The sequence below is a fragment of the Musa acuminata genome, unplaced genomic scaffold (genome assembly GCF_036884655.1).
Source record: "Musa acuminata AAA Group cultivar baxijiao unplaced genomic scaffold, Cavendish_Baxijiao_AAA HiC_scaffold_1139, whole genome shotgun sequence".
Classification (NCBI taxonomy): Eukaryota; Viridiplantae; Streptophyta; class Magnoliopsida; order Zingiberales; family Musaceae; genus Musa; species Musa acuminata.
In genome coordinates this window covers 901,792-921,061 of record NW_027021351.1, presented here as the reverse complement: position 1 = coordinate 921,061, position 19,270 = coordinate 901,792, and positions in this window count along the sequence as shown.

Sequence of the window (19,270 nt, the reverse complement as noted above, 5' to 3'; positions counted from 1 at the left end):
CGACATAATTATAACGTCTTTCATCACATCAAAAGTGAATGTTGAAGATTTAAATAAACTTATACGAGTAGTAGATGAGGTATACTACTATTAGCATAAAGGTTAAACATTTTTAATTAGTTTATTAAGATAAGTTAATGAGTTAGTAATCATGGCAAGAATGAATGCTCACTTGTCCATCATTGCATGTGATTCTCTTTCTTGTTATCTGACATCTGTAATATTGCAAACGACTGCATGTCGATATTATTTCTATTAGTCATTCTGAAATGGTGTAACCAAGACAAATTGGTATATGATTTCACTGGTGTAGGCTTGCGATTCGGCTAATTATACTTGCACCCTATTTGTGATCAAATCTTTAATTTAGAAATTTATTTTATTTTCTTGTTTGCTATTGTGATTAAGAAAATAATTATTAATGTCATATTTGTTAGTATATTAAATAAAAATTTATATTAAATAAATACGAAAATTAAAAAAATTTCTCACCTCCTCCTATTTAAGAGGAGGGATTTATCTCTTCTTTCTTTATGAGTCATATTAATGAGAGGTAGGTTTCAAATATTTCTTCAAAAATAAAAGTTTTTTTTTTCTCCTTGATTCTTTTAAATATTGGAATTTTATTTTTAGGATTAAAATATGTTATAAGTAGTTCAAAAATATTTCTTAATCTTTTATATGTCAAAATTTTATTACTAGATTAAAATATGTTATTTGAAGTTTTAAAGATATTCTGTGATCTCTTTTAAGGTTTTTATTTTTGGATTTATTCATATTGAAATTATTTATATCATATGTATTGAATACATGATATCCAATTTTTATATTTGAATTACGAATATTATTTTCTCGTATTACATTTTATTTTTTAATCTTATTTGGATTAAAATATGTCATAAATAGTTTAAAAATATTTCTTAATCCTTTAAAGATATTCTTTGATCCTTTTTAAGGTTATTATATTTTGAATTAGAATATATTAAAATTATTTGTATCATATGCATTCAATATATGACATCTGATTTTTTTTATTTGAATTAAGAATGTTATTTTCTCGTATTGTTATTTATCTTTTAATTTTATCTTTTAATCTGTTGTTATATTTTAATGACTTATTATTAATGAATTTATTTGTTTGATAATAGTTCCATAATATTACAATTCAAAATTAAAAAAAATTAGTTAGGATTTGGGTTAAAATAACCTACCGGTTAAGCTCAATCAATAGGCTAAACCCAACCAACAGGCAAGCCTAACTAGTAGGCCAAGTCCAACAAGTATGCTAGGCCCAACTAATAAACAAGACTTAGCGAATAAGCCAAGCCCAACCCGTAGGTCAGGCCACAACCCATAAGCTAGGCCTAGTCAATACGTCAAGCCTAGCCAACAAGGTAGGCCCAACCCGTAAGTCAGGCTCTAGCTCGTAGGCTAGCTTAGCCTAGCCCAACGTGGGTAGTAATGTGCGATGCACATAACTAGCCCATGAGTCATGAGTTGGCCTAGCCTGATATAGTGTATGTACAGTCATGTGTAGTGCATATGACCAGTACATGGGCTGCCCAACCTAGCCGAGTATTATGCAGTAGTTGGATTTGAGTCTAAACGTTGATTGAACCAAACCGAACTTGATTAGTTTAAATCGATTTGTGATAATTCTAAATTGGTTTGACTTATTCAAGTCTATTTAAACTAAATTGAACATAATCTAATCTAAATTATATTAGTCTAGTGGTTCTAGACTAGTTAAATGAGGATTAAAGATTGGTTCAGCTAGTGTTTAGTTAAATCGTATTCAATTTGATCGATTGAATTAGGGTTCAACTCAATTGAGGGCTAATTAGTATTATTTGACATTAATGATGTTTAATTTTTTTTAATATATTATTTCATCTCGATATAGATATGACTAGTATGAGATGATATTATTTCCCTACCGAGGACAAGTAGGACGATTCTCTTTATGGATTAACGAGTCGCCAAACATGGAGGTTGGACGGTTTCTCCAGCCATTGGGAGGAATGTATTCCCACTTTGACAAGTGAGGGACACAATTTCATCAGTTGTTAGGAGTGCGATATGAGTTTGTCTCCATCCGCTGTTAGGAGAATACAAACTCATCGTAGGATTTAGCATCTTAATTTGCTATTAGGGGAGTGCTCTTTCAGGCATTTGATATACACCAATCGGATAATTAAATTATGATCATATATTTATTTTTTTAATTAACTTATAGGAGTTCCTATTTAGTTTTGTTGAATTTTTTTTATTTTTGATTTTTAGAATAGCCTCCCACTAGAACTAGACCCGATTCTAATATTGCTAGGTAAAGCTACTTGGATGTTTCTTTGAGTTAATGTCACTGTGTTATTTAACAAAGCCTAGGGCTACTTTTGATTTATGATTCGATGAATAAATAAATTATAATAAATATTTATAAGTTATTAATAAAGTGATATTTATTTATTTGGCTTTGCATATACTTCGTGGGAAGATGTTATGATCCTGTGAAAAAAAAATTCAAGATATGACATCATTTTATGGTATTAGAGCAAACATTATATTTAGGCATGGTGAGGGGGCTTGAGTAGGAAAGGGCTCTCCGTGGATAGAGTCAAAAGATTCATCATGATGTGGAGCCACCATTGGGCTACAAAACACATGCATTATACTAGGTTTTGATTTGGGCTATGCTGGGCCTTGACGAGGACGTTAAGCCTTGAGTGGGAGAAATTGTAACACCTCGATTAATCCCATATCGGAAGTGGGCAAGACTAAGATTGACTTATAAGGGTTTGATGAGTATATTATTATTAATTTCAGTTTAAATATTTTGGCTAGAGCTACATAAGGTGGAAATAATATTTTGGGACCACCTATTTTTGATGTTGAATATCAGATTTTGATAATGAAATCAATTGCTTGTAATTGATTATGTTTGGATCGAGTTAGTTTAGAGTCTACTTAGACCAACTCAATTAAGAGCCAACTAGGCCTAACTTTAAACTATGTTGGACCAAGTGGAAGGCCAAAATAGTGACCCAATAGGTAGAACTGTCGTGACACAGTCTTCCTGCCCAAACACAATCTCCAAGAAACTATCAGGCCTAGTTGAATCTCAGATTTTTTATGTTGAATCTCAGATTTTGATGATGAAATCAATTGATGTGTTTGTCATGTCACTTATAATTGATTATGTCTAGATCGAGTTAGTTTAGAGTCTACTTAGACCAACTCAATTAAGAGCCAACTAAGCCTAACTTTGGGCTATGTTGGAGCAAGTGGAAAGCCAAAATAATGACCCAACAGGTAGAACCGTCGTGGCACAGTCTTCGAGAGACTATCATGTAGTGGTACTGCCCAAACACAATCTCTAAGAAACTGTCAAGCCTAGTTGAATCTCAGATTTTTGATGTTGAATCTCATATTTTGATGATGAAATCAATTGATGTGTTTGTTATGTCGCTTGTAATTGATTATGTCTGGATCGAATTAGTTTAGAGTCTACTTAGACCAACTCAATTAAGAGCCAACTAGGCCTAACTTTGGGCTTTGTTGGACCAAGTGGAAGGCCAAAATAGTGACCTAACAAGTAGAACCGTCGTGGCATAATCTTCGAGAGACTATCAGGTAGTGGTACTGCCCAAACACAATCTCCAAGAAACTGTTAGGCCTAATTGAATCTCAGATTTTTTATGTTGAATCTCAGATTTTGATAATAAAATCAATTGATATGTTTGTCATGTTGCTTGTAATTGATTATGTTTGGATCGAGTTAGTTTAGAGTCTACTTAGAGTAACTCAATTAAGAGCCAATTAGGCCTAACTTTGGGTTATGTTGGACAAAGTGGAAGGCCAAAATAGTGACCCAACAGGTAGAACCGTCATGGCACAATCTTTGAGAGACTGTTAGGTAGTGGTATTGCCCAAACACAATCTCCAAGAAACTGTCAAGTACTGCCCGTACCCTGAAATCTCGGGGATTTGAATTTTGATTCCAAGTTTTGAAGTCATTTGGGGTCTATAAATACCCCAGCTATTCCTGCATGGAGTAGCAAGAAAATTAAGCAAAACTCTATGATGCTAAAATTGTAAACCTTATTAAAAAGTTGAGTTCCCTCCTCCTAAAGCTTAGAGAGAGTTCTAAGGGAGATGTGTGAGGGAAACTTTGTAAAAGAGGAGTGTAAAGGTTGTCTCCTAAACTTGTGAAAATGAGAAGGTGTAAAAGGGTAGTTGATTTTCACTCGATCGAAAGAAAATCGTTAGTGGATGCCGGTGGCCTCGACGAAAGAGGAATCGGTGGAGTGGATGTAGGTCACGACGACCGAACCACTATAAAATGGTTTGCATTTCTGCTTTGCTATTTATTATTGAATCTCGTATTTTGATGATGAAACCAATTGATAATTGTTTATGATTTAATCTACGTTTTAAGTGACGTAGGATGCTTCGATTAGGGAGAGACAATTAAAGCAGGAAGAATCATGTTGAGCCAGAGGAAAAAATGTCAGAAGATTGGATGTCGAGCCGGAGGATCAGTCGACGTATCGACAGAAGGCTTCGGGACATGGATTCGGGCATCAGGCCAAGAAGAGCGGATATTGCGCCAAGGATATCGAAGTTACGGAGGTCAACTGGCCGATTAGGCAATAGGCTATAAGAGAGGACGATGCGCCGAAGGATCGGATGAAGCGTCGATGGACCAATGACATGCCGGACAACATGATTCATGCTTAGTAATAATTGTCTAGATCGAAATGTGTTTTTATGTGTGCAGGATTAACTACGATAGCAAGGTATAAAGCAAAATGAAGTCCTGGAGTCAAGAACATAATTTCGTTGGGAGTTCGAGAGTTCGTCGGAAGTTCTGTCGAAATTGACCGAGAAGTCCCGGAGCTGCCAAAGAAGCTCGTCGGAACTCACTAAGAAGATAATCATGAAGTCCAGGAGCTTGCTGGGAGTTCGCTGGAACATTATCGAGAGATCGTCAGAAGTTCACCGGAAGATCGCTAGAAGAAACCTAGACTTACAGACTTTGTTTAGCTTAGTAAATGTCTTAAAATTCGTAGTTAGCATATAATTAGGATTAGAATTGGGTCAACCCAATTAGGGGACAGTTAAGCCAAGTTTGGGTTGTGTTGGGCCAAGAGAAAGGCCCAAATAGTGACCAAACAGGTGAAACTATTGTGACATAGTCTTTGAGACTATGTTAGGCGGTGGTACCGCCCGTACCTTAAAATTTCGGGGGTTTAAATTTTGGGCTCCAAATTTGAATCCATTTGAGGCCTATAAATACCCCAGCTATTCCTACATGGATAAGCAAGAAATATTGAGCAAAACCTTATAATTCTAAAGTTGTAAACATTAGAAATTTGAGTTCCCTCATCCCAAAGCTTAGAGAGAGTTCTAAGGGAGGTGTGAGAGGGATACCTTGTAAAAGAGGGTTGTAAAAGGTTGTCTCATCAACCTGTGAAAAGGAGAAGAGGGGTGTAAAAGGGTAGTTGGTCTTCGCCCATTGAAAAAAGACCGACAGTGGATGCTGGTGGCCTCGACGGAAGAGGAATCGATGAAGTGGATGTAGGTCACAACGATCGAACCACTATAAAAATCTGGTTTGCATTTCTCTTATGCAATTTATTTTACTGCAAACCACTTTACTTGCTTTACATCTACTATGCTCTTTCGTATGCTTTCAAAGTTAATACCTTTACGAAATGGGTTTTTATCGGAAACGGATTTAATCGCAACGAAGTTTTGAACCAACGTAATTTTTACTGTTGTACTAATTCACCCCCCTCTTAGTGCCTGATTTTTTTCCTAACAATTGGTATCATAGCCTCGTATTTCTCATTTGGTTTAACACCCAAGAGAAATGACTCTTTTCGGCTTTCAAGAGTGTCACTCTCTCATTCGTCCTCCCTTATTCAATGGGATGGACTACACATATTAGAAAACTCGAATGAGAGTTTTCTTGCTTTCTTTGGATTTAAATCTATGGAGTATTGTTGAAAATAATTTTCAAAAATTTTCTAAACCAATGAACGAATGGAATGATTTGGAGAAGAAGATTTTTTCTTTAAATACTAGAGCTATGAACGCTCTATTTTATGCCTTAGACAAAAACGAGTTTAATCGGATTTCTACTTGCGAAACAGCTTTCGACATTTAGCACATTCTTGAAACCACTCACGAAGGCACTAGTAGATTAAAAGTTTCGAAGGTCAATCTTTTAATGTACGATTTTGAACTATTTCGAATGAAGCCGAGTGAAATCATTGTTGACATGTACACCCGTTTTATGGATGTCATCAATGGTTTAAATGCTCTTGGCAAATGCCTTTCTAATTTTGAACTCGTTAACAAGATTTTATGATCGCTTTCTAAAAATTGAGATTCGAAAATGATGGCTATTCAAGAATCAAAAAATTTGAATACCTTTTTGATCGAGGAACTTATCGGGTCTCTAATAACCTATGAAATGATGTGCAATGCATATGAAGAACTTGAGAACTATATTCCAAAGAAGAAAGATTTTGGACTTAGAATAATTGAAGACCACTAGAGCATAAGCTCAAGTGATGGTGAACTTGAACTTCTCATGAAATTTAAAAAGTTCATGAAACAACAATCAAAAAATAAAAATAAACTTAAAAAGAACACAAATTGGGACGAATCAAGCTCATCCAAAGACGAGGAGAAGACGAGGAGAAAAACAAAGGCGAGATGACAAACTAGGCCTTAACGACATTTGACAACGAGGTAAACAAAACTCCTTTAATTTATTTCAAAATTACATGATGCTTTTAATGAGTTATTTTTAATTATTTTTCTTACAAATTACATGTTTAATGATGTAATAAAAATATAAAAATAAAATAGGATCATGCTTATTATGCTAGTAATTTTGAAAATGATAATTAAAATTATATATTTTATGATAAAGAAATAAAATGTTAGATTTAAATCTAATAATAATCCTATATATGTTTTTCAAGAAGAAATAATGTATATCTTGATGATTTTCAATTTTGTTTAAAAATGTCTTATGCCCAGTGAAACCATGATTGATGAATATGCTTTATGTTTATTAATTTCTTTGGCTTGTATGCCTTATCATGATGAATGTTTTGAAAATAAATGTTTGTATCATGCTTTATGATTTTTATGCATGAGGACTTGAAGTAATGATTTGGAATCATATGTTTTGGAATTATGTGTTACACTTTTTGATCTTGATGATTTTTTTTATCTTTCCGTTTTAAACGTTGATGCATGGTTTTGACATAAGAACAAATATTTGGGCATGCTAATATAAAGTCAATCACACAAATAGAAACTAAATAAGTTTAAATATCTTTAAGAATTTTTCAACATTATGTTCAACGAAACTATGCTTGATGTCTTAATGAAAATATAATGATGATTTGAAAGCATGCTTAACGAGTTTATATTTTGGACTTTTGCATGATAATTTTTGCAATCTTTTGAAAGTTCTTTTTTGGTGTTAACGAATGATGCATGTTTTTATTTGGCATAAATGAAAAAAGCATGCTTCTATGAAATCAATCTTACGAATTGAATCACTAAAAAGAAAAAAGCTTTCTCCTTGAAAATTTTTTCTACTTTATCAATTTTTCAAAAAGGAGAGATTAATGAATCTATGTTTCTTTTTGAATATCTTAAAAATGATTTTGATTTGACGATTTGAATTTGAATAAGCTTTATCTTGATTTCTTGGAATTACTTGAGATTTTTTTTTCAAGATCTCTTCTTTGTACTCCTATGATTTTCCTTGATATTTTACTAAAGAGGATATTTCTATATGAATCATAAGATTTCTTATGCATGAATTGAAATCTTTTTCTCCCATCTTAATGATCTCCTATACAATAAAATGTTTTATGACTTATGAAATCTCGATGAAATAATGTAATGATGATTTGAGATCATGCTTAATTAGTTTATCTTTCGAAATTATGCATGATGATTCTTACGATTTAGGGATTATCGATTTTTACCATAATGAAAGTGGCTTTTTCGGTTTTAAAAATGATGCATATTTTTGTTTGATAAAAAGATAAATGCATACTTGTATGAAACCAATAACTTAAAATAAAACATCTCTATCTTATGTTTTTTTTTGCTATTTATAAAAAGAAGAGATTTGATGAAATAAATCATGTCTTGTGGCATTCATGATTTGATATTAATATCTTCCATTTTTTATTATTGAAATAATGATAGAAACATTGATGATATGAATGCATGAAATACTCATGATATTGTTTTGATGCTCTAAAATGATATAAATTTATTAGTTTATGAGTATCATGTATGACATGATGATTGATTTATTTTTAGCATCATGCATAGAGTAAGGATGATATGTAAAGTTTTAAAATTATACATGTTGTAAATTGAAACTATAATGATGCATAAGTATATTGAAATAATGATTGAAACATTGATGTAATTATGAATGATGATTTGGTATCATGCATGCAGTACTTCAACTTATGATAATGATGCATGCAATGATAAAATATTCCTGATAAAAAAATGTTTTGATATTCATAACTTAATTTTTCATCTTTGTTATTCATCATTTGTCATGATTTGAAAATTATTGTAAAGGGAAAAAGAGATACAAAATTATATTCTGCCCTTCTTTTTTACAATGACAAAGGGGGAGATAGCTAGCTTACTAGCTAGCTTGCACAAGTCAAGAAGATGCAAAAAATTGCTTGCTTGCTTGCACATCTAAAAAGAAGATGCAAACATACTTCATGTAGCTTGCTTCATGTAAAACATTGTATCTTGCTAGCTTGTTATCTTACATTATTCTTCAAAAACTTGCTAGCCTTCATACTTCAAAGAGAAGTAACACTTGTCAAATTGCTAGCTTGTGTGTTATAAAATAATATAAAATTTTGTTAGCTTGCACTTTGCAAAGGAAGCAAAAATGACACTTCTCAAAAGAGAAGAAAGAGCTTGCTATCTTAAAAATCACTAGTTTGCCTATCTTAAGAAGCAAAAATACAAACTTGCAAAATTTGCAATCATGCACATCTTTAAAATTAATGATGATTTGGTGATTATGCATATTATAAAGTGACAGAAAATTGCTAGCTTACATTTTCAAAAATGATGATAAATTTTGCTAGCTTGTATGTTGTAGAATATGCTATCTTACTACCTTGCATAGATAAAACTTAATAGCTTGTATGTTCTAACATGATGTAGCACTTGCTAAATTTTTGCTAGCTTGCATGATGATAAAAATGGAGATTATGTTTATTATGCAATGAGTTGAACTTGTATTTCCAAACATTTGAAAGTTATACTTCTCCTTTTTGTTGATGACAAAGGGGGAGAAGTATGATCATGTTATGCATGATGACGTGTTACAAATATTCATGATGAATATTTGCAAGGACTTTAATTCAGTTGAATTCAAGGTTCTATCAATATGGCATATTGATAGGGGGAGTTTGTTTAAACTCCGAGAGTTTGTTTTAACTCCGTCATCAATTGATTGTCATCATAAAAAAGGGGGAGATTGTTGAATCTCGTATTTTGATGATGAAACTAATTGATAATTGTTTATGATTTAATCTGTGTTTTGAGTGATGTAGGATGCTTCGATCAGGGAGAGATAATTAAAGCAGAAAGAATCATATTGAGCCGGAGGAAAAAATGTCAGAAGATTGGATGTCGAGCCGGAGGATTGGTCGACGTATCAACAGAATGCTTCGGGCATGGTTTTGACCCAATACCAACTCAATTTGACCCAAAAAGACCTCGATCAAGACTTTAACAATCCAACCACATATCCAGTACAATTATGAAGCTTTCAGCACATTGTACGCCATTCTAGCATATCGTCAGATCTTTTGACACTTCGTCTGAACCTCTAGCATATCGTCCTTTCCTTTGGTATATTGTCCGATCTATCGGCATGTCGACTTTCCCACGATATCCGATCTTTTGGCGTAATACCCGATATTTCTGGTATGATGGCCAAACTTATAACACAAAGTCCAATTTTTGGCATGTTGACCAATCCTCTAGCTCGACATCCAATTTTTGACATGATACTTTTCCTGACACAACGTTTGATTCTCTTACTTCGACAATTTGCTTTTTAATGGTTCGAGTTTGTGATCAAAGTATTTCCTGCGTCACTTATCTCAAAAGCATATTAGTCTATAAACTCATCAAAATTCGGGATTCAATAGGATCATATTATGAACCCTCAAAGAAAGGCAAGTGCAGATAGTTCGGTCATCAACAGGCAAGAGCTTCCAATAATCAAGTTGTCATAAGATATTATTTATGTGAGAAGACTAATCATGTTTCTAGCTCATGTCTCGTGAGACAACGTGCCTTGAGTATGCTAGTCATAGGTGTCCTATAAGCCAATCACGTGAGTGATGGCACATATGACATGACACATAGTCTTTTTACTTATTATTATTATTATGATATTTTTTCACTTTATATTGCTTGATGCATAAATATATTATGATGTCCATAGATTTGTGCAATAAGGATCAGATCATGATGAGATCATGATAATTAGACCAATTTACCTTTAAATACATACCCTAAATAATCTTGATTATAGGTTAATCGAGAAGGACATCGAGACAACTAGACAGACTAGTGTGTTGTATACCTGTCCATGTGATAGAGGTGGTTGGTCTCATAATTGCTCGTGTGGGGACACTAGCTACAGTGTAGGCGCTCATAGGAGAATGAGTTCATTGATTGATCTGCTCACGGAATGTTGGATGGTTGATGATACCTCATTGTCAGATAATGATTTCGTCGTCCTAATGGTATACCTGGTCCTTAGACTTGAGACACTAAGGATTTCTTATATGAGTACTCCACTCTTTGATACTAGACTTATAGGTTTAGAAGTTTCAAATATAGTACAGTCGATCATTGGGAGTGGCAGCCAACCTTACGAGGGCTATTGAGTATCGATAGAGGATCATCCGCTCTCGACATCATGAGAGGAATATCTCATATGTTCTTGCTCAAATAAATCCTTGGCCAAAGTCATTTGAATTGAGAGAGAAAAAGTTCTCTAAAAGAATTCGATTAGAGTGATACTCGAGGAGAAATCGTATGGGCCTAATAGTACCATGTCCGGTATACGGTCTTTAGGATATTAGATGGATGAAAGATTATAGGTACATGGTAACTGAGGATAGATAAGTCTAAAGGATTGGATTCCTCTATATCGTTTGGGGACTGCGATGTAGTGGCCTAGCACGTCCGTAGTCGATGAGTCGAGTGAATTATTATGTAAATAATTCACCGAGCTAGAAGAAGTTCTGACATATATGACTCATGGCCAGCTCGATATTCGGCCTAGAGGGTCATACACATATGATAGGTGTTGCGATGAGTAGAGGTTCAGATATGAGAGATTCGTTGGAGCTCCTATCTTATTGAATATTTATTAAGCCCTTAAATTATTGGATCCCATAGATGAGATCTAATAAGAGCTAATAAGATATTATTGTGTAGAGACCCACTAATCTAAGATGCTTGGGTAATTAGATAGAGATCAAATACCCAATAGGGCAGGATCCATTAGGGTTAAGTTGATAGGGGACCTCTATAAATAGGAGGGAACTAAAGGGCCATAGGCTAGGCTTTTTAGCTGCCACATCATATTCTCATCTCCCTTTCTCCTCCTAAGCCAACAGGTATAGAGATTTGGGCAGCGATTTGAGAAGCGTCTTCGTAACCCCTATAATGTGGATCATCGTTAGAGAGGAGGGCGCTTGACCTCCTTCATCCTCTTCCATAGATTTACAGGAATTTCGAGATATATAATCTCTCTAGGTAACACAACTATCTCATACATGGTTTTCAATTTTGTGGATTTTTGCACACCAATCTTCACACGACGATGAACACCTTTTTGAAAAATTTAGGATTTTTTATTTTATGTTATTCCACTATGCATGTGATGTTATCCTTAAATTTTCCTATAATGGTATCAAAGTCATGTTGTTTATACGAAAGATTGATTTTGAACTACGTGTGTTGTGTTTTAGAAAAGCTTTTGACGTCAAAATTATTGACGCAACGGCGAGAAAGTGCAACAACTATTATTGCCCTCGCAAAAGTGGCCGACGGCCAACGGTGCCTGCGTGCAGGGCACCCACAAGCAGGCCGTCACGTAGGTGCTGCGCTTGCTCATAAGCAGGTGGCACATCGCCCATGGGCGAGCTAGGTTGCCCGCGGGCACAGCACCCACGTGCAAGCCGCCGCCGCTACAAAGGAGGAAGGGGGATTAGGGCTTCATGGGAGAAAATGATAGTTTTACCCCTTAGAATTTTAGAAATTCCAAGGTTTGTCTTCTCTATTCAAATTACCTAAATACCCTTCATAAGTTAGAAAATTCTATTGTCTCGAATTTTAAAAAAATATTAGTTAATTAAAATGTTTAATTAACTATTATTATTTATCTAGTAGTCTTATATAATGATATGTACATGTGATGTATGATATGGATGGATGATTATGGACCATGTGATGTGATCATTATTATTATTATTATTGAGGCCTGCGAGTCTTTATTTTTTCTCATTTATTATCGGGCCTGCATGCCTATGATTATATTGTAATTACATGAAGAGGCATAATTGGAGCGTGGAGGCGATAGTGGGACCCACAAGGCTGAGACGAACAATCGTGACATATGGAGATATGCTGAGATACCGACGGAACCGACAAGGACGAGATGGACGATCATAGGGCATGGAGATGCGCCAATGTACACATAAATCATGATGTGAGTGATTGAAAATATTTGTATGATCATATGTCCACTAGCTCAGGCCTGATCACATTAGGCTATGGTCCATGATCATTTGATGTGATTGCTCATGTGATGTATAATTGCTTATGCACCCACTAGATATGTATATATATTTACATGCGATGTATATATATATATATATATATATATATATATATATATATATATATATATATATATATATATATATATATATATATATATATATATATATATATATATATATATATATATATATATATATATATATATATATATATATATATATATATATATATATATATATATATATATATGTGTGTGTGTGTGTGTGTGTGTGTGTGTGTGTGTGTGTGAGACGTCATAGGAGACCAAATCAAAATCCGCTCTCTCGATAATATTAAGTCGGTAAACATGAGGTAATTATATTGACCTATGTAGCCTTCCATTGTTATAGGTAAGAATCGATTTTCGACATAGGTTGAGTTGGTCGAGTCCCTCGAGGCTCATCTATATCACGATTCGATATCTTGCTTACGACATAGAGATGTTACCGGTGACCTAAGGACATGGTATGCTTAGTTGAGTCCCTCGAGAGCATATCATCGAATTAGACTCATCTTGTAACGATAGTGATGACTTAATCGAACATCATGGTTGGTCGAGTCCCTCGAGGCCATGGTGGTTCGGAGGCCGAATAGGATGAAAATCACAAAGAATTGTGATTGGCAAGAGTTACCTAACTTTACGGGCTTAGCGTGATTAGTCGAGTCCCTCGAGGTTACGTTAAGACGTCGATTGGATCCCGATCCCCACTAGAGATTCGTTGAGGGTCTCCAATTCACATACCAGAGGGAGTTGTGTGTTTCGCGAGAAAATAGCGAGAGTAGATTAAGATAGAAGTCCTTATCTTAATTATTTATTTTTATAAAATCTTCATGTTATTTATTTCTGCTGTATCTTTATTTTCAGAAAAAAATATCACTTTTAAATCTCTTACGTGGCATACTTGGTGTAAACTGCCTCATTGGTCCAAATTATATGGATTGACTCCACAACCTGAGAATCGTTTTTATGACGGAGAAAATCACGCATCTCTTTGATACAATAATGCCTACACTCGAGGAAGGGGCAAGCGATGATGATATCACTCATTACGTGAAGTACATAGATGACTCCATTCTTGCTTAGTGTTACATGTTGGGCTCCATGACTCCTGAGTTACAGAGACAGTATGAAAATATGGATGCCAGATTCATTCTCCTATATCTCCATAAATTGTTTGAGGAACAGGGAAAGACTCAGCAATATGAGATATCCAAGAGTCTCTTCCGTGCTAGGATGACTGAGGGAACACCGGTTTAGAACTATATCCTAAAGATGATTGAGTGGATGGAGAAACTCACAGGTCTAGGAATGGTCCTAGAGGATGACCTGTGTGTGGACATTGTGCTTCAGTCCCTACCAGATTCATTTTCTTAGTTCATAATGAATTTTAATATGAACAAGCTTGAGGTGACTCTCCCTAAGCTCCTCAATATGTTGAAGGAGGCAGAGAGCACTATCAAGAAGGAGAAGCTAATTCTCTATGCTAGTGAGACCAAAAAGAAAAGAAAGATAGAAAAATCCCTTAAGAAAGGCAAGGGCAAAGGCAGACCGAGTAAAGTAAAGGTTGCTAAGAAAAACCCAACAAAAGACAAAGGCTAATACTTCTACTACGACAAAGATGAGCACTAGAAGAGGAACTGCAAAGAGTACTTTGTAGAGAGGATGAAACAAAAGCTTGGAGAAGCTTCAAGTACATTCATGATCAGTTTTATTTGTCAGAATCTTATGATAACATGTGTATTGGATATCAGCAATGCTTATCACATATGCAATTCATTGTAGGTTCTAACAAGGCCTAGGAGATTGGTGAGAGGCGAAATGAACCTCAAGATGGGCAATGGAGCAAAAGTTGTTATAGTAGTTGTTGGTGAGGTCATCCTACATCTACCTGGTAGAGCTATTATTGCATTGGATGCATACTATTTTGTTCATTCTATTATCAAAAATATTATTTCCATTTCATATTTGATAGTTAGTGAATATAAATTAGTTTTGAGAACAATGGTTGTTCAATATTATTAGATGATAAATTATCACAAAAGGAATATTGCATGATGACTTGTTTATGCTTAACACTACTTCATATATCATGAATGTGAGTCTAATAGGAAACAAGATGAGGTGAACAATGCATACCTATGACATTATAGGCTAGGGTATATCCATGAGGGAAGGATTCAAAAGTTACTAAAGGATGGATACCTAGATTCATTCGACTATGAGTCATATGCAACTTGCGAGCCTTACCTTCATGGAAAACTAACCAACTCTCCATTTAGTGGAATTGGAGAGACAGACACTGAGTTGCTGGAACTCATAGATAGTGATGTATGTAGTCCCATGTCAACTCATGTCATAGGTGGTTACTCCTACTTCATTACTTTTATTAATGATTTCTTAATGTATGGACATATGTACTTGATGAAGTACAAGTCCAAGGCCTTCAAGAAATTTAGGGAGTATAAGAATGAAGTAGAGAACCAAATTGGAAAGAGTATCAAGACTCTTCGATGAAATCGATGAGGTGAGTACTTGAGTACAGAGTTCAACCAATTCCTCAAGGACTTTGAGATTCTGTCCTAATGGACACCTCCTTATATACCTCAGCTCAATAGTGTATCCGAGAGGAGGAATCACACATTGTTAGACATTGTACGGTTCATGATGAGTTTCACGGACCTACCCATCTCATTCTAAGGAAACGCCCTAGAAACCGCAGCTTACCTTATGAACAAAATTTTAACTAAGTCAGGAGCGTCTACTCCATATGAGATATAGAAAAGGAAGAAGTCTGATCTTAAGGTTATTAAGATTTGGGTATGTCCTACTCACATTAAGAGATACAACCCTAACAAGTTGAAATCCAAGACGAAACGATGCAAGTTCGTGGGATACCCCAAGGAAACTTGTGGGTATTATTTCTATTGTTGAATATCTGATTTTGATGATGAAATCATTTGATGAGTTTACGATCTAATCTGCGTTTTAAGCGACGTAGGACTAACTTTGATCAGAAAAGGCAAATCGATTAAAGAAGGAAGAATCAGACGTTGGGTCAGAGTGAACATATCAGGAGATTGGACGTCGAGCCAAAGGATCGGTCGATGTACCGGCAAAAGGTCTTTGTGCCATGAGTTCAGGCATCGGGCTGAAGGATCGCACATTGCGCCAAGGAGATCGAAAGTTAAGTGGGTCAACATGCCGATTGGATAATACGCCGAAGGAGAGGATGATACACCAAAGGATCGGATGAAGCGCCAGATGAACCAATGACATGTCGGACAACATAGGATTCACGCTTGTAATTGATTATGTCTAGATCGAGTTACTTGAGTATAATTGAGTCAGTTTTAGGATGTAACCATGTTAACTCAATTAGGGGCCCATTGGGCCTGAGTTAGGACTGTGTTAGGCCAAGTGGAAGGCCCATTCAGTCACCCAAGATTAGGTGGAACCACCTATGAGCTGGAAAAGTCAAGAGCATACTTTTCAAGTTGTCAGGTGGTGGTACCGCATAGACAATCTCCCAAACTGTGTCAGGTGGTGGTACCTTCAGTCTATGTAGTGGTACCACCCAAACATAATCTCCCAGACTGTGTCAAGTGGTGGTATCACTAGTCTAAGCGGTGGTACCACCCAATGTCAATGTTGTAGGTGATAGTACTGCCCAGCATAGGCGATGGTACTGCTAGGACCCAAGAAACCTGGGATGAGACCTTTTTTGGCTCTATTTTTTAAGTCATTTGGGGTTTATAAATACCCAAGATATTTCTACTTGGATGAGCACGAAATTGAGTAGAAAAGGGGAAAAATATACTTGAGAAAAAAATGGTTATAATCTCCCTAGAGTTAGTGAGTCTCTTCCTCTTAAAGTTAGAAGGTTTCTAAGAGATGAGTGAGGTCTAAAAGAGAGAGGTGTAAAGATTCTCTCCTAAGCCTATAAAATGGAGAAAGAATTGTAAGGGTAGTTGATGTTTGCCCTTTGAAAGAAGATCAGTAGTGGAAGCCGGTGGCCTCGAGTGAGGAGGAACCGAGAGTGGATGTATGTTACAATGATTGAACCACTATAAGATTGGTGTGCCTTCCTTTCTCTACTTGTTTACTTATTTTGCAACTGCTTTACCTACTCATTACTACTCTTACAAACATTTTAAGTCTAAATATCTTTCTGATACGGTTTTATCGTATGAAGTTTTGAATTGATGTCATTTTCCTAGAAGCACTAATTCACCCCTCCTCTTAGTGTCGATTTCGATCCTATCAGTTGGTATTAGAGCAAAGATTTTTCTCGTTTGGTTTAACACCCAAGAGAAATGACTTTTACTGGCAATCAAGAGGGTCTTTCTATCGTTCGTCCTCCTATGTTCAATGGGACGAACTATACGTATTGGAAAACTCGAATAAGAGTTTTCTTGCTTTCTATGAATTTTTTTTATGGAATATCATTGAAAATAATTTTTAAAAGTCTTCTAATCAAATGAACGAATGTAATGATTTGGAGAAAAAAAATTCTTTCTTTGAATACTAGAGCTATGAATATTTTATTTTGTGCTTTGAATAAAAATGAGTTTAATCGTATTTCTTTATGCAAAACTGCGTATGAGATTTGGCACACACTAGAAGTAACTCATGAAGTCACGAATAGAGTTAAAGAGTCTAAGATAAATATTTTGATGCATAATTTTGAACTGTTTCGAATGAAGTCAAGCGAAACCATTGTTGACATGTACACCTGTTTTATGGATATCGTCAATGGTTTAAAAGCTCTTAGTAAATGTTTTTTGAATCTTGAACTTGTTAATAAAGTTTTATGATCTCTTTCTAAATATTAGGATTCGAAAGTAGCTACAATACAGAGGCAAATGACCTAAATAACTTTTCGCTTAAAGAACTTATTAGGTCTTTAATGACCTAGGAAATGACCTATATAGCACATGATAAACTTGGAGAATAACCTTCCAAAGAACAGGAAGGATTTAACACTTATAATAAATAAAGACCATTCGAGTGAAAGTTTAAGTGATGATGACTTTGAACTCTTAACAATAAAGCTTAAAAAGTTTTTAAAACAAGAATCAAAGAATAAAAACGAACTTAAAAAAAAAAAAGCTGCCAAAGAAGAAAGCACTTAAGTGACTTGGGACGAAATGAGTCCATTTGAAGATGAGGAGCAAAACGATAAAGATAAGTGCCAAACTTCTCTTTGATGGCTCTCGACGACGAGGTAAATGACTCAACCGAAATGCCTTTACCTTACAATGAATTATTTGATGCATTCAATGCTTTGTATGATGAATTTAAACTAGTTGGTAAAAAATATAAGTTATTAAAAAAGGATCATGCTTCTTTTGCTAGTGGATTTAAAGTATTAAAAAATGACCATGATAATTGCATGTTCCTTGCGAAGAGTAATACTCACTTGAAAAGGAAATTTTATTTTTACAATAAATGTTAGATAAATTTAAAATTTGTAGCAAATATTTAAACATGATTCTTGCCAATAAAAGTCATGTTCGTAGGAAAGAAGGAATCAGCTTGCATATAAATGTAACATTTGTTGTAAAAATGTTATATTTGGATAGTAGACATGATCATTTTGCATATAATTTTTATAGTAGACATGATCATTTTGCATATAAATGTCCATTCAAAAAGTATGGCTCACATAAATTGGTTTGGGTTCCTAAAGGAGCCATGAATGACTTAATGCCAAAAGCTAAGAGTGATAAATCAAAACATGACGGACCCAAAGTTTAATGGGTACCTAAAACAAACCAACCTTTTGTGTAGAAATATCTATAATCGAAAGCTAGGAGCAAAAATAAAATTTTGATAGTGGATGCTCAAGGCTTATGATCGGAGATCCAACACACTTTACAAAGCTCACTAGCCAAAACAAAATGATTTTTAAAATACTTTATGTTTAATAAAATCATGCTTGATGATTTAATGATTTAATTATGCATGATGATTTGAAGTAATGATGATTTTTGTGATTTATGGTTTATTGATCTTGATGATTTTTATGATGAAATTTATTTTTTCAGTTTTAAAGAATGATGCATGTTTTTATTTAGCATAAAAGACAAAGGCATGCTTAAATGAAATAAATCACATAAATTGAAACACGGGAATGCTTGTTTTTGAAAATTTCTCTATCTTATCGATTTTTCAAAATAAGAGATTGATAAACCTATTTATGCCATTTTGAATCTCTTGAAAGTGATTTTGATAATTTGATGATTTAAATTTAATGAGTGCTATCCAAACCTCCCATTTGATACTTGAGATTTTTTTTATCAAAATATCTTATTTGATCTCCTACGTTTCTTTAGTAAA